At 35.9% G+C, this 14,970-nt stretch overlaps 1 long non-coding RNA gene across 1 annotated transcript; it reads left to right on the top strand.

Moving 5' to 3' along the window:
- The first annotated feature begins 3,261 nt into the window (after positions 1–3,261).
- LOC146730063 (uncharacterized) lies at positions 3,262–4,673 on the top strand. Its single transcript, XR_014927893.1, has 2 exons — positions 3,262–4,054; positions 4,549–4,673. It is a non-coding gene; the product is annotated as an uncharacterized LOC146730063 (long non-coding RNA).
- Positions 4,674–14,970: the final 10,297 nt, after the last annotated feature.

The following is a 14,970-nucleotide window of genomic DNA, read 5'->3' as shown; positions in this document are numbered from 1 at the left end:
GGTATCCAGTTGGCATATGCCGAAATCATGTTCTCATCATGGAGGGTATCCAGTCGACATATGCCAAAATTATGTTCTCATCATGAAGGGTATCCAGTTGGCATATGGCGAAATCATGTTCTCATCATTAAGGGTATCCAGTCGGCATATGCTGAAATCATGTTCTCATCATGAAGGGTATCCAGTTGGCATATGCCGAAATCATGTTCTCATCCTGAAAGGTATCCAGTTGGCATATGCCAAAATTATGTTCTCATCATGAAGGGTATCCAGTTGGCATGTGCCGAAATCATGTTCTCATCATGAAAGGTATCCAGTTGGCATATGCCAAAATTATGTTCTCATCATGAAGGGTATCCAGTTGGCATATGCCGAAATCATGTTCTCATCATGAAAGGTATCCAGTTGGCATATGCCAAAATTATGTTCTCATCATGAAGGGTATCCAGTTGGCATATGCCAAAATCATGTTCTCATCATGAAGGGTATCCAGTTGGCATATGCCGAAATCATGTTCTCATCATGAAAGGTATCCAGTTGGCATATGCCAAAATTATGTTCTCATCATGAAGGGTATCCAGTTGGCATATGCCGAAATCATGTTCTCATCTTGAAAGGTATCCAGTTGGCATATGCCAAAATTATGTTCTCATCATGAAGGGTATCCAGTTGGCATATGCCATAATCATGTTCTCATCATGAAGGGTATCCAGTTGGCATATGCCGAAATCATGTTCTCATCATGAAAGGTATCCAGTTGGCATATGCCAAAATTATGTTCTCATCATGAAGGGTATCCAGTTGGCATGTGCTGAAATCATGTTCTCATCATGAAAGGTATCCAGTTGGCATATGCCAAAATTATGTTCTCATCATGAAGGGTATCCAGTTGGCATGTGCTGAAATCGTGTTCTCATCATGAAAGGTATCCAGTTGGCATATGCCAAAATTATGTTCTCATCATGAAGGGTATCCAGTTGGCATGTGCTGAAATCATGTTCTCATCATGAAAGGTATCCAGTTGGCATATGCCAAAATTATGTTCTCATCATGAAGGGTATCCAGTTGGCATATGCCGAAATCATGTTCTCATCATGAAAGGTATCCAGTTGGCATATGCCAAAATTATGTTCTCATCATGAAGGGTATCCAGTTGGCATGTGCTGAAATCATGTTCTCATCATGAAGGGTATCCAGTCGGCATATAACGAAATTATGTTCTCATCATAAAGGGTATCCAATCGACATATGCCGAAATCATGTACTTATCATGATAGGTATTCAGTCGGCATATTTAATTTTTTCCTTTCTCCAAAATCACTCCTTTACAAGAGCCAATATTGTGCAATGTTTTTAAAATATCCAATATTCTAGTCATTAGATGAAAGTGCTGTTCAGCAACTAAATCATTATTGACAAAAGGATGGTTTGTTTTGATATTGGCTAAAATCGTTCAAAGCAGGCAAATTTTTTTCACCCAAATGCCTTAAATGTAAATTTTTAATGACTAATGCAAATAGCCCTCATTTTCAAAAAAATAAGATTCAACTAGCTCTAAGCTATTTTCTGATTTCCTTATCAACCAATCAACATACTTTTATGCTTTACTATCATCATTATTCTTGATAGTGTCATTACTTTTTGACTCCCGTGTGCGAAGCACAAAAAGGGAGTCTTTGCAGTTAGTGTGTCTGTGTGTGTGTGTCTGTTCCACTGATATCTCAAGAACCATACATTGATTTTTGATGAAACTTGGTGCATAGATGCTCTGGGCCAATGCGCAGATTTGATTAGGTTTTGGTGAAAATCCATGCATAATTATTACCTAATTTACATGATAATTAGCTGATTTTAGCTGTTCCATGACTGTTCCACTGATATCTAAAGAACCACTCATTGGATTTTGTTGAAACTTGGCACATAGATGCTCCAAACTAATGCGCAGATTTGATTTGATTAGTTTTGGGTAAAAATCTGTGCAATATTAATTACCTAATTTGCATAATGATTAATCAATTTTCGGCTTTTCCACTGATATCTCGAGTACTAATCATCACATTTCAATGAGACTTGCTACATAGATTTTCTAGGACTATGCAGAGACCTGATTAGTTTTAATTTAATATTATTTACCTAATTTGCATAATGTTCCACTGATATATAAAGAACCACGAATTGGGTTTTAATGAAACTTTTAAAAGGAACTATGCAGAGACCCAATAAGTTTTTGGTAAATATTTATACTTATTAATCACCTAATTAACATAATTAATTAACACTGATATCTCAATTACTGATCATCACATTTGAATAAAATTTGGTACATAAATGCTCTAGAACAATAGACAGACGTGATTAATTTTGGGTTAAAATTTGTTCATATTAATTCTCTAATTAGCATAATAATTCATAATTTTTTTGTTCTGTCCATATTAGTTACCTGATCTACATAATTAGTTTTCAGCTTTTCCATCAATATCTCGTGTACTAGTAATTTTGAATTAATTTTTAATGCATCTTCAATACTCTCAGCACACAGGAGTTCTTTCTAAGCTTTCTTTGATCATAATTTTATCAATACCATGTAAATTATTGAGTTAATAAAGATTTTATTATTAAAGTACCGATGATGACCCATTTATTGCTGAAATGGTCAGCTAAGAATTGACTTATGCAAATGCAACAATCCAGTGAACATTTTAATTCTAACAAGACTGTTATTTATGTCAGATCATTGTCTAATAGAACACTGCCAGCAAGGGCACATTGTTTCAAAACAGATTTATTATGTTGGTTTAATAATAAATACATCATGGCTGATGAGAAAATCAAACCACTTATCAGTGAATAATTTATTCTAATATTAATTTGTGTTGTACTCAAGCTGGTGTTATTACTACCGATATTTCAGATCCAACAAATAGAATATTTGAAAGTATTTACTTCCTGGCTGCTTATTCATATTTACCATTTTTACAGAGAAAGAAGGATGTGTTTCCAAGAAAACATGTGCAAAATAATCTAAAAACTGACCATTTTTAAACATTTTGCATAGGATTCCACCACCAGTTCCCTCTTATCATCACAAGTTTATTAATGACATAGTCCTGTTTATAGTCTGCTCTTTTCTTTAGAAGATGGGGACAAAAGTAGCCAAATTTTGTTGGTGAAAAACTGAAAATTTACTCAGATTTGTGTCTGTTGCCCACAAAATTAGGATTCATTTCTAGAAATATTGAAGAATGTGATAAAAATGGGCAAACAAATTTAGGTGAGAAAGTCAGGTGGTGAAAAATTTACGCATATTATTCCATGGACCAATTGTAAAAATATTCAAAATTCTCCCATTTTTGTGATGTCCATATCGAGCCCTCATAGCACTATATATAATTTTTTTAGCATAGGTGACTGAATAAAATTTTTGCCATAGTGACCAATTGTATACTATTCAAAAAATGCACTTTTGATAAATTTTCAAGGTCGTTTTTTGAGAAATTAGTGACCTTATAGTTTTAATTTCAGAATTCTGAATATTACAATATTAAACCCAACCCCTTTTGCTGGATTTTGAGGATTTCTGAGTATTTTTTTAATGGTAGCAAACTACCATAAATGAGTTTCTTAACCTGGGTTTACGTCAGCAATCAAAAATGTATTATTTAAAAGCAAAACATAAATTATATAAAAAGGTTGCAAATATAGCAATCTGATTAAAATCTGATGTAGTGTACGGGCTTTAATTATTTTGGCTATAAACTTATTTTAATTTTATTTTTTATTACTTTTGTTATTAATGCCCTTTTATTTTATTTTATTATGTTACTTTGATTTTGATTTTGTGATTTTTTTTAATTCCGCCCTACCTACATCTGACCCGATGCCTATGTAACGAGATTTCAACGAGACCCACTATCGATGATTTTAGTCAACGAATCACAAACCTCCTTCTATAGCGCACATGATGACGTCACCGTCACCGGGCGGGTGGCAAACACACTCAAATAAAATGGCGGATTATATCGACGTTAGCGACCGAGAATAACATGGCTTTTGGGTAAGTTTATCATTGTCAAATGCAACGAAAGTCATTTTTATGTTAATATTGTGGCTCGAATGGTTCGACTTTAGATCGCTATTTTGCATAGTTATTCTGGGAGTGACGATTTTGTTTCCACCGTTTCGACCGAACACCAGTGTCTTTTTCCAGTCGCCTGCCCTGGAGACGGGTGATGTTTTGTTGACGATCGGGTCAAAACCGTCTACGGTATTGAAGCCGTAGCTGTAAATATTCATCAAAATGTATCAACATTTTGTACATTATACAATAACTCTTTATTAAAGTAATTGAGCTGATTTGGACTGGAATAAAATATTTTTTATTGGAACACATCGCAATTGATCAGGAAATATTTTTTTGCTCCAATTTTCTGCGTCGATGCCGTGGGCCGGTGACCGTTATACAATTTAAAATCAGTTTGCATTGTTTACTATAGCTGTTTACAGTGTTCTAATCATTACGATTTACTTATTTTTTTGCTTCCATTCTAGATAATTATGCTCAGTGATGTAAAATTGAAGCGATGACTGAATGAACGAACCTTGGCTGGCGAAGATGTATCTGGAAGTGTACACATTTGTTGGAAGTGAAAATATATTCAATGTAATGACCAAAATTTGAAAATGCTGTGGAATTACTTTTGGAAATAAAAATATACTAGCAATTTTCTATTAATGGGTTATTCAAGTGGGCAAAATATAATGTACAGAAAGATTGCCCGTAGAGTATCGCTACACTGAAAAGTAAGCAACCGACAGCCTGTATAAAAGGGGGGCTGTGATTGGCTGTTACTTACGCGAGATTTGAACGGGACTTACATAGGCGTCGGATCAGATGTAGGTAGGGCGGAATTAAAAAAAAAAAAAAAATCAAAATCAAAGTAAAATAATAAAATAAAAGGGCATTAATAACAAAAGTAATAAAAAATAAAATTAAAATAAGTTTATAGCCAAAATAATTAAAGCCCGTACACTACATCAGATTTTAATCAGATTGCAAATATAGTAATGTACTGACAACTGTTAATTCTTGAAAAGGCAGAAAAATGCTACTACTCAGAACAGTTTCCCAAATACCATAGGTGAAACATGGGAATCATCAATGACTTGATTGGTAATAAGCAGGGAAATAAGTCACTCCCAGACAGGCTGAAACGTCACGCTGGTGGTGTCAAACTTATTTGCTCAAATCCTAGAAAAATCACTGAAGTCTTCTACAATTTGGTAAATATTGGTTCTAACCTAGCTTCTAAAATTGACAAAACAACCTCTAAACATATTGATTTGTTATGTGACCACCATACTTTTTTTTATTGCCTACAACACAAAAAGTGACTATTTAAATAAAAACACATGTTTGTGAGGGCATTATCACAACTTGTTGCCTACCCAAGGGATGGTGGTCATGACCAAAATATTGATGATGCCAGATCCAAAATTAAAAATTTGGTTGATCTAAATAATGCTTTGCAAGGAGCCTGTGACCACTTTAAAGCATAAATGAAGAAATATGCAAATAAATACATCCCCAGAATTCATCTGCAGTGAGAACAATCTTTGGCTAAATTAGAAAATCAATACAATTTGTAAAAAATTACCAATAAAGTAATAATGTGTTTCCTCAATTACTATTCGAGTGGATTACTGGATGTTTATGGCACTGTGATGGGACAAATAGAGAATCATGCTGTGAAAAAGATTTGCTCTTTCAGGTTGCTTATCTAATGATATGCCATTGTTTTTGTTGTCAATATTGCCAAGGGTATTTAACACTGTTGATGCTGTCTGGGGTTGTATATGTTTTGTGTCTCTGCCAATATATTGTTCATTTGTCGTTGCTGGTCAATACTTGTCATTTTAGACAATGTGGATTCTTTTGCCAATTTAGTTGTGCATTAACAAGTTAATATCACTTTTATATTTTATGTTGATTATGATTTCAAACAATTAATACTATACATTTCAATATTTATAGTTTATTCAAATCATAATACAACAAATCATGTGAAACAACAGCATTTAAAATGTACATATTCCCATCAATATTGGTATCTCTAAAATGATAATTGTTCAGCAGTTCACTCCCATAAACTGCATGGATGCAAAAAAGATATATCAGCTGTCACGTGACATGCATAGAGAGAAAAAAGGTTGTCCCCTGATTCATGTCATTTTGTTTTGTCAGGCATTTGTAGTACATCGAATACTCACTACCTTCCTTGTCAGCGCCTAAAATGAATACATCAATCTCATTTCATTTGTAAGTGTTCGTTAACTCTCAGACCGTGCAGTTTGGCGCTGTGTAGCAAAGTGGCTAAATTTGAGAATTGAGTTGACCAGCTTTGAACATTGCATTCTCATGTTCTTTGGTCATACCTAGTGCTTTCCTCAGTCAGTTGCATTTCCACATCTTCATTCATATTATACTATACCATTCTAAATAGAGATACTTCCTGTTTCGTCTTCATTTCTCTATTTTTTTTAATTTTTTGTGTACCAGCCAGATTGTTGACTTCCATCATCCAGATGAAAGCAATTATACCATCTTCCTCATCGTTATCGTCATCTATTACCTCTTTTATTTCAGTGTATGTTGATTGACGAACTATTTTCTTGAACGCCCAAGTCCATAATGTAAAATGAAATGAAGTTTGCATAATTTGCGCCGAAATAAAAAAAATGCACTGGCACGTGACTAATTTGCATTGTAACATGAAAAACAAATAAATTATCAAAGTACTGTCTCATTTGCATATTCTTGCAGTCAGTATCAGTACTAAAATTACTCATCTTCTATAATATGTTAAAAAGTAGGACACAATATCTTACTACTGCTTTACAAAGACTACTAGTATTCAATATCATTTTTAAATGTGGAAATTAAGATGCCTGAATCATGGAATACAAGTATAATAATGCCAATAAATTAATCCAGTTTAAAACATAATCCAGTATACACGTACTACAGAGGTAATGCTATATTAAGCTGCCGTGGAAAACTATTCACAAACATTTTAAACACTAGGCTAATATCATACTTAGATATGAATAACCTATTATCAAAGCAGCAGTTTAATTATAGAAAGAATTGTCAAACTACAGACAACTTATTAAAGACATATGTGAACAAATATCTGTACCATGCAGAACATTCTAAAAGCACTAAATCTAAGGCCAAGAAATCTAATAAAATTTATGCATGTTTCATTGACTTCAAGACAACTTTTGACACCCATTTCAAATTGGGTAGAAACATTTTTTTTGCAAGGCTTTAGACAATTTTTGCTGGCTCAAGTTTCTGGGCTCTGATAAAACTTGTGTAAAACAAGGTAATTTGTATAGTACCCCCGGTACAGCTAATGACGTGGTGTCTAATCACTAAATAAAACCAAATTTTTGTTTATTTTAAGAGGCACCTCTGAATTTGATTTTAGAGTTCTGTTTAATAAGATATCTAATAAACCATATGAAATGCAAAATGTTTTAATATGATACTTACAGTGAAGGTCAAAGATTTTATACAGAATATGGTATATGTGAATGCAACTTTAAATCAAAAAATATATACAGGGTATTTTATCTAGCTTGTGTTTCTTACCCAATCCAAAATTGTGGATAACTAGTTCTCAGTTGGCATCATAACAAAAAAGGCCTGAGTTGCCACACAGAGCCGAGTCGGAGTTTCTGAGTTTCAATCATGATTTATCAGAGCTGAACATCTTGTAATTCAGAATATTATCATATTTTCTGGATTGATCGATAAATGTCCTCTATGACAAGATTCACCTCCATTACAATTAATGTGGCCTGTACTAATTGAAAGCACACACAAAACTTGAATAATGCATATTCAGATGGCCCATGTTGTCCATGTCACATGTATGGTATTGGGTGCCATGTTCGCCCAATCTGTCAGCTGTCAATTAATCTCAATATTGGCTACCCAACCTAAATGTCAGACCAATCAGAGAGCAGCTTGCTTTCTTAATATTTTTTTCATTTTTCTGATCATTGAACTTTCCCTTGCGTTCATTACGTTTATTACATACTAATAATAGATCCATAGTTCTCCTTTAGTTACCAGAAAATTAATTATAATTACACATGGTTTCTTTCTTTATTACAAATCTACCATTGGCCAAGTTGATGCCCAATATTAATGAATTAAAATAATAGTTATTATTACTCCTATGAATAGAAAAATCATGAAAACTTGTAGTGCATTTTCTCATGTGTGCAAGTGAATGGGGCAATACAAAATGTTGGAAATATGTACTGTTTATGTTCTGAGTACGAGTACAGGTCAATGAACCAGGTATTACAAGCTTATTTAGTCATTGCATGACATGACCTAGATTTCTACAATGATAAATGAATAAATCATGTTTTACTGACCAAATCATCTATAACATGCATTAGATATTCATGTTGTACTCTTCATTATATTTGTTTTCCAGATTCAGAGAACTCCATTACATTATGCTGCACTGAATGGATATACATCTGTTGCAGAGTTGTTATTAAAACATGGTGCTGATATCACTGCTGTCGACAAAGTGAGTATACTGGTGATGTTGAATGAATGTATGTTTGTTATGAAAGCAATGTCAAAGGTCACAAGTAAATTGTGATAACATAACAAATTTAGTGGTTTAATGTTGAGAAATAATGTGCAGGCATGTGTACCCAATCACCTAAGCCACCCAAGCCTGGAACTTTGCATGTGACAATGTCATACCCCTCCCCATACAATCATTGCTTTTACGACCATGTATATGTACATGCATATGGATGTAAAAAAGGTCCAAAAACCTTGTATTTTATTTTTATGTCCTATTATTCACAAACTGCTGAATTATAATTTCCCTGTCAAGGAATCATTTTGTACACATTAACTTTCCTGCATGTTTAATGTAAAGTCATGGGCTTTGGGTGTAAATGATTTGTTGGTATTTCATGTTTATTGATAATGAAGTGATAAGGTATAGTCGGGGGGTTCTGAATAAAATATAGTACGCAAGCTGAAGTATAAAAACTCTTAAAAACGGGTGTTATTTAGTGATTTGATGCATGTACAGTGTTAGGATAGTCAAGTGTGAAAAAAAAGAATTTCATGAATTCATGTTACCTTGACTTGGAAACAGTATGATTTTAGTATGCATATACATGTAGGGTATCTATTTTAAGTTTCTGCACTTGAACAAGGGTATAATTTTACAAAAGTAAGTTCGTGTTTAGCGTTTTTTTTGAAAGGCAATACCTCAGCAGTTGTACCCGGTCTGACTTTGAGTACCCCCCCCCCATCGATTTCGATTTCATAAAAACCATGTAGTTACATATGACCACATTGTAAAATACCATTTAATTGGAATCCAAAAATGAGGATAGATTTACCTCTGTGAATCTGTACCTATATATCCAGATATATGCCTGGCTTGATGATGTTACAATTTCACACATGTCACATGTATGTACACTCATTTGATGACCCAATTCGAGATGGTTGAATGCTGGCAATTTTATTTAAAAAAAATTATAGTCTTTGCCAAGAGTTTTATTTATTTAACATTTTCCTCTAAATCTAAGCCCCACAATGCACCGTGTTTCAAGATAAATTACTTACAGTAACCTATACTAAATCATGACTTACTCAACAATGGTTAGAACGTTAAACCTTTTGCCCACATATTTCTACTAAACTAAAAGTCTAGTGAATTCTTCACAAACACCCCACTCCTAGACCACAGAATCATACCCAATGTTTTTTGATAAATTGAAAGTGAGTCTGTGATAATAACATAAATTTCATCATAAATCACAGTATAGTTTATGGTCAAGGTGATCAATAGTCTCAGTGTTTATATTTCGTAGCTGATTTCAGTCTCACATAATAATTAACGTGTTAACGATAGGAAAGTGTCATGATGGACTGTGATTACAAAACTTTTATTGCAAAAGACGTCTTACTAGTATTTCGTGGCATGGCTTAGATTTATTGGCTCATCATTAAGGGTATCCAGTCGGCATATGGCGAAATCATGTTCTCATCATTAAGGGTATCCAGTCGGCATATGCCCAAATCATGTGCTCATCATGGAGGGTATCCAGTCGACATATGCCAAAATTATGTTCTCATCATGAAGGGTATCCAGTTGGCATATGGCGAAATCATGTTCTCATCATTAAAGGTATCCAGTCGGCATATGCTGAAATCATGTGCTCATCATGGAGGGTATCCAGTCGACATATGCCGAAATCATGTTCTCATCATGAAAGGTATCCAGTTGGCATATGCCAAAATTATGTTCTCATCATGCAGGCTATCCAGTTGGCATATGCCGAAATCATGTTCTCATCATGGAGGGTATCCAGTTGGCATATGCCGAAATCATGTTCTCATCATGAAGGGTATCCAGTTGGCATATGCCAAAATATGTTCTCATCATGAAGGGTATCCAGTCGGCATATGGCAAAATCATGTTCTCATCATTAAGGGTATCCAGTCGGCATATGCCGAAATCATGTGCTCATCATGGAGGGTATCCAGTCAACATATGCCAAAATTATGTTCTCATAACGAAGAGTATCCAGTTGGCATATGGCGAAATCATGTTCTCATCATTAAGGGTATCCAGTCGGCATATGCTGAAATCATGTGCTCATCATGGAGGGTATCCAGTCGACATATGCCGAAATCATGTTCTCATCATGAAAGGTATCCAGTTGGCATATGCCAAAATTATGTTCTCATCATGAAGGGTATCCAGTTGGCATATGCCAAAATCATGTTCTCATCATGAAAGATATCCAGTTGGCATATGCCAAAATTATGTTCTCATCATGAAGGGTATCCAGTTGGCATATGCCAAAATCATGTTCTCATCATGAAAGGTATCCAGTTGGCATATGCCGAAATCATGTTCTCATCATGAAAGGTATCCAGTTGGCATATGCCAAAATTATGTTCTCATCATGAAGGGTATCCAGTTGGCATATGCCGAAATCATGTTCTCATCATGAAAGGTATCCTGTTGGCATATGCCAAAATTATGTTCTTATCATGAAGGGTATCCAGTTGGCATATGCCAAAATCATGTTCTCATCATGAAGGGTATCCAGTTGGCATGTGCTGAAATCATGTTCTCATCATGAAAGGTATCCAGTTGGCATATGCCAAAATTATGTTCTCATCATGAAGGGCATCCAGTTGGCATATGCCGAAATCATGTGCTCATCATGGAGGGTATCCAGTCGACATATGCCAAAATTATGTTCTCATCGTGAAGGGTATCCAGTTGGCATATGCCAAAATCATGTTCTCATCATGAAAGGTATCCAGTTGGCATATGCCAAAATTATGTTCTCATCATGAAAGGTATCCAGTTGGCATATGCCAAAATCATGTTCTCATCATGAAAGATATCCAGTTGGCATATGCCGAAATCATGTTCTCATCATGAAGGGTATCCAGTTGGCATATGCCAAAATTATGTTCTCATCATGAAGGGTATCCAGTTGGCATATGCCGAAATCATGTTCTCATCATGAAAGGTATCCAGTTGGCATATGCCGAAATCATGTTCTCATCATGAAAGGTATCCAGTTGGCATATGCCAAAATTATGTTCTCATCATGAAGGGTATCCAGTTGGCATATGCCGAAATCATGTTCTCATCATGAAAGGTATCCTGTTGGCATATGCCAAAATTATGTTCTCATCATGAAGGGTATCCAGTTGGCATATGCCAAAATCATGTTCTCATCATGAAGGGTATCCAGTTGGCATGTGCCAAAATTATGTTCTCATCATGAAGGGTATCCAGTTGGCATGTGCTGAAATCATGTTCTCATCATGAAAGGTATCCAGTTGGCATATGCCAAAATTATGTTCTCATCATGAAGGGTGTCCTGTTGGCATATGCCGAAATCATGTGCTCATCATGGAGGGTATCCAGTCGACATATGCCAAAATTATGTTCTCATCGTGAAGGGTATCCAGTTGGCATATGCCAAAATCATGTTCTCATCATGAAAGGTATCCAGTTGGCATATGCCAAAATTATGTTCTCATCATGAAGGGTATCCAGTTGGCATATGCCAAAATCATGTTCTCATCATGAAAGATATCCAGTTGGCATATGCCAAAATTATGTTCTCATCATGCAGGCTATCCAGTTGGCATATGCCGAAATCATGTTCTCATCATGAAGGGTATCCAGTTGACATATGCCGAAATCATGTTCTCATCATGAAAGGTATCCAGTTGGCATATGCCAAAATTATGTTCTCATCATGAAGGGTATCCAGTTGGCATGTGCCGAAATCATGTTCTCATCATGAAAGGTATCCAGTTGGCATATGCCAAAATTATGTTCTCATCATGAAGGGTATCCAGTTGGCATATGCCGAAATCATGTTCTCATCATGAAAGGTATCCAGTTGGCATATGCCAAAATTATGTTCTCATCATGAAGGGTATCCAGTTGGCATATGCCAAAATCATGTTCTCATCATGAAAGGTATCCAGTTGGCATATGCCGAAATCATGTTCTCATCATGAAGGGTATCCAGTTGGCATATGCCAAAATCATGTTCTCATCATGAAGGGTATCCAGTTGGCATGTGCCAAAATTATGTTCTCATCATGAAGGGTATCAAGTTGGCATGTGCTGAAATCATGTGCTCATCATGGAGGGTATCCAGTCGACATATGCCAAAATTATGTTCTCATCATGAAGGGTATCCAGTTGGCATATGGCGAAATCATGTTCTCATCATTAAAGGTATCCAGTCGGCATATGCTGAAATCATGTGCTCATCATGGAGGGTATCCAGTCGACATATGCCGAAATCATGTTCTCATCATGAAAGGTATCCAGTTGGCATATGCCAAAATTATGTTCTCATCATGCAGGCTATCCAGTTGGCATATGCCGAAATCATGTTCTCATCATGGAGGGTATCCAGTTGGCATATGCCGAAATCATGTTCTCATCATGAAGGGTATCCAGTTGGCATATGCCAAAATATGTTCTCATCATGAAGGGTATCCAGTCGGCATATGGCAAAATCATGTTCTCATCATTAAGGGTATCCAGTCGGCATATGCCGAAATCATGTGCTCATCATGGAGGGTATCCAGTCAACATATGCCAAAATTATGTTCTCATAACGAAGAGTATCCAGTTGGCATATGGCGAAATCATGTTCTCATCATTAAGGGTATCCAGTCGGCATATGCTGAAATCATGTGCTCATCATGGAGGGTATCCAGTCGACATATGCCGAAATCATGTTCTCATCATGAAAGGTATCCAGTTGGCATATGCCAAAATTATGTTCTCATCATGAAGGGTATCCAGTTGGCATATGCCAAAATCATGTTCTCATCATGAAAGATATCCAGTTGGCATATGCCAAAATTATGTTCTCATCATGAAGGGTATCCAGTTGGCATATGCCAAAATCATGTTCTCATCATGAAAGGTATCCAGTTGGCATATGCCGAAATCATGTTCTCATCATGAAAGGTATCCAGTTGGCATATGCCAAAATTATGTTCTCATCATGAAGGGTATCCAGTTGGCATATGCCGAAATCATGTTCTCATCATGAAAGGTATCCTGTTGGCATATGCCAAAATTATGTTCTTATCATGAAGGGTATCCAGTTGGCATATGCCAAAATCATGTTCTCATCATGAAGGGTATCCAGTTGGCATGTGCTGAAATCATGTTCTCATCATGAAAGGTATCCAGTTGGCATATGCCAAAATTATGTTCTCATCATGAAGGGCATCCAGTTGGCATATGCCGAAATCATGTGCTCATCATGGAGGGTATCCAGTCGACATATGCCAAAATTATGTTCTCATCGTGAAGGGTATCCAGTTGGCATATGCCAAAATCATGTTCTCATCATGAAAGGTATCCAGTTGGCATATGCCAAAATTATGTTCTCATCATGAAAGGTATCCAGTTGGCATATGCCAAAATCATGTTCTCATCATGAAAGATATCCAGTTGGCATATGCCGAAATCATGTTCTCATCATGAAGGGTATCCAGTTGGCATATGCCAAAATTATGTTCTCATCATGAAGGGTATCCAGTTGGCATATGCCGAAATCATGTTCTCATCATGAAAGGTATCCAGTTGGCATATGCCGAAATCATGTTCTCATCATGAAAGGTATCCAGTTGGCATATGCCAAAATTATGTTCTCATCATGAAGGGTATCCAGTTGGCATATGCCGAAATCATGTTCTCATCATGAAAGGTATCCTGTTGGCATATGCCAAAATTATGTTCTCATCATGAAGGGTATCCAGTTGGCATATGCCAAAATCATGTTCTCATCATGAAGGGTATCCAGTTGGCATGTGCCAAAATTATGTTCTCATCATGAAGGGTATCCAGTTGGCATGTGCTGAAATCATGTTCTCATCATGAAAGGTATCCAGTTGGCATATGCCAAAATTATGTTCTCATCATGAAGGGTGTCCTGTTGGCATATGCCGAAATCATGTGCTCATCATGGAGGGTATCCAGTCGACATATGCCAAAATTATGTTCTCATCGTGAAGGGTATCCAGTTGGCATATGCCAAAATCATGTTCTCATCATGAAAGGTATCCAGTTGGCATATGCCAAAATTATGTTCTCATCATGAAGGGTATCCAGTTGGCATATGCCAAAATCATGTTCTCATCATGAAAGATATCCAGTTGGCATATGCCAAAATTATGTTCTCATCATGCAGGCTATCCAGTTGGCATATGCCGAAATCATGTTCTCATCATGAAGGGTATCCAGTTGACATATGCCGAAATCATGTTCTCATCATGAAAGGTATCCAGTTGGCATATGCCAAAATTATGTTCTCATCATGAAGGGTATCCAGTTGGCATGTGCC

Source organism: Saccoglossus kowalevskii, chromosome 20 (assembly GCF_978046115.1).
Source record: "Saccoglossus kowalevskii chromosome 20, keSacKowa6.1, whole genome shotgun sequence".
Taxonomy (NCBI): domain Eukaryota; kingdom Metazoa; phylum Hemichordata; class Enteropneusta; family Harrimaniidae; genus Saccoglossus; species Saccoglossus kowalevskii.
This window is presented reverse-complemented; position numbering and strand designations above follow the sequence as displayed.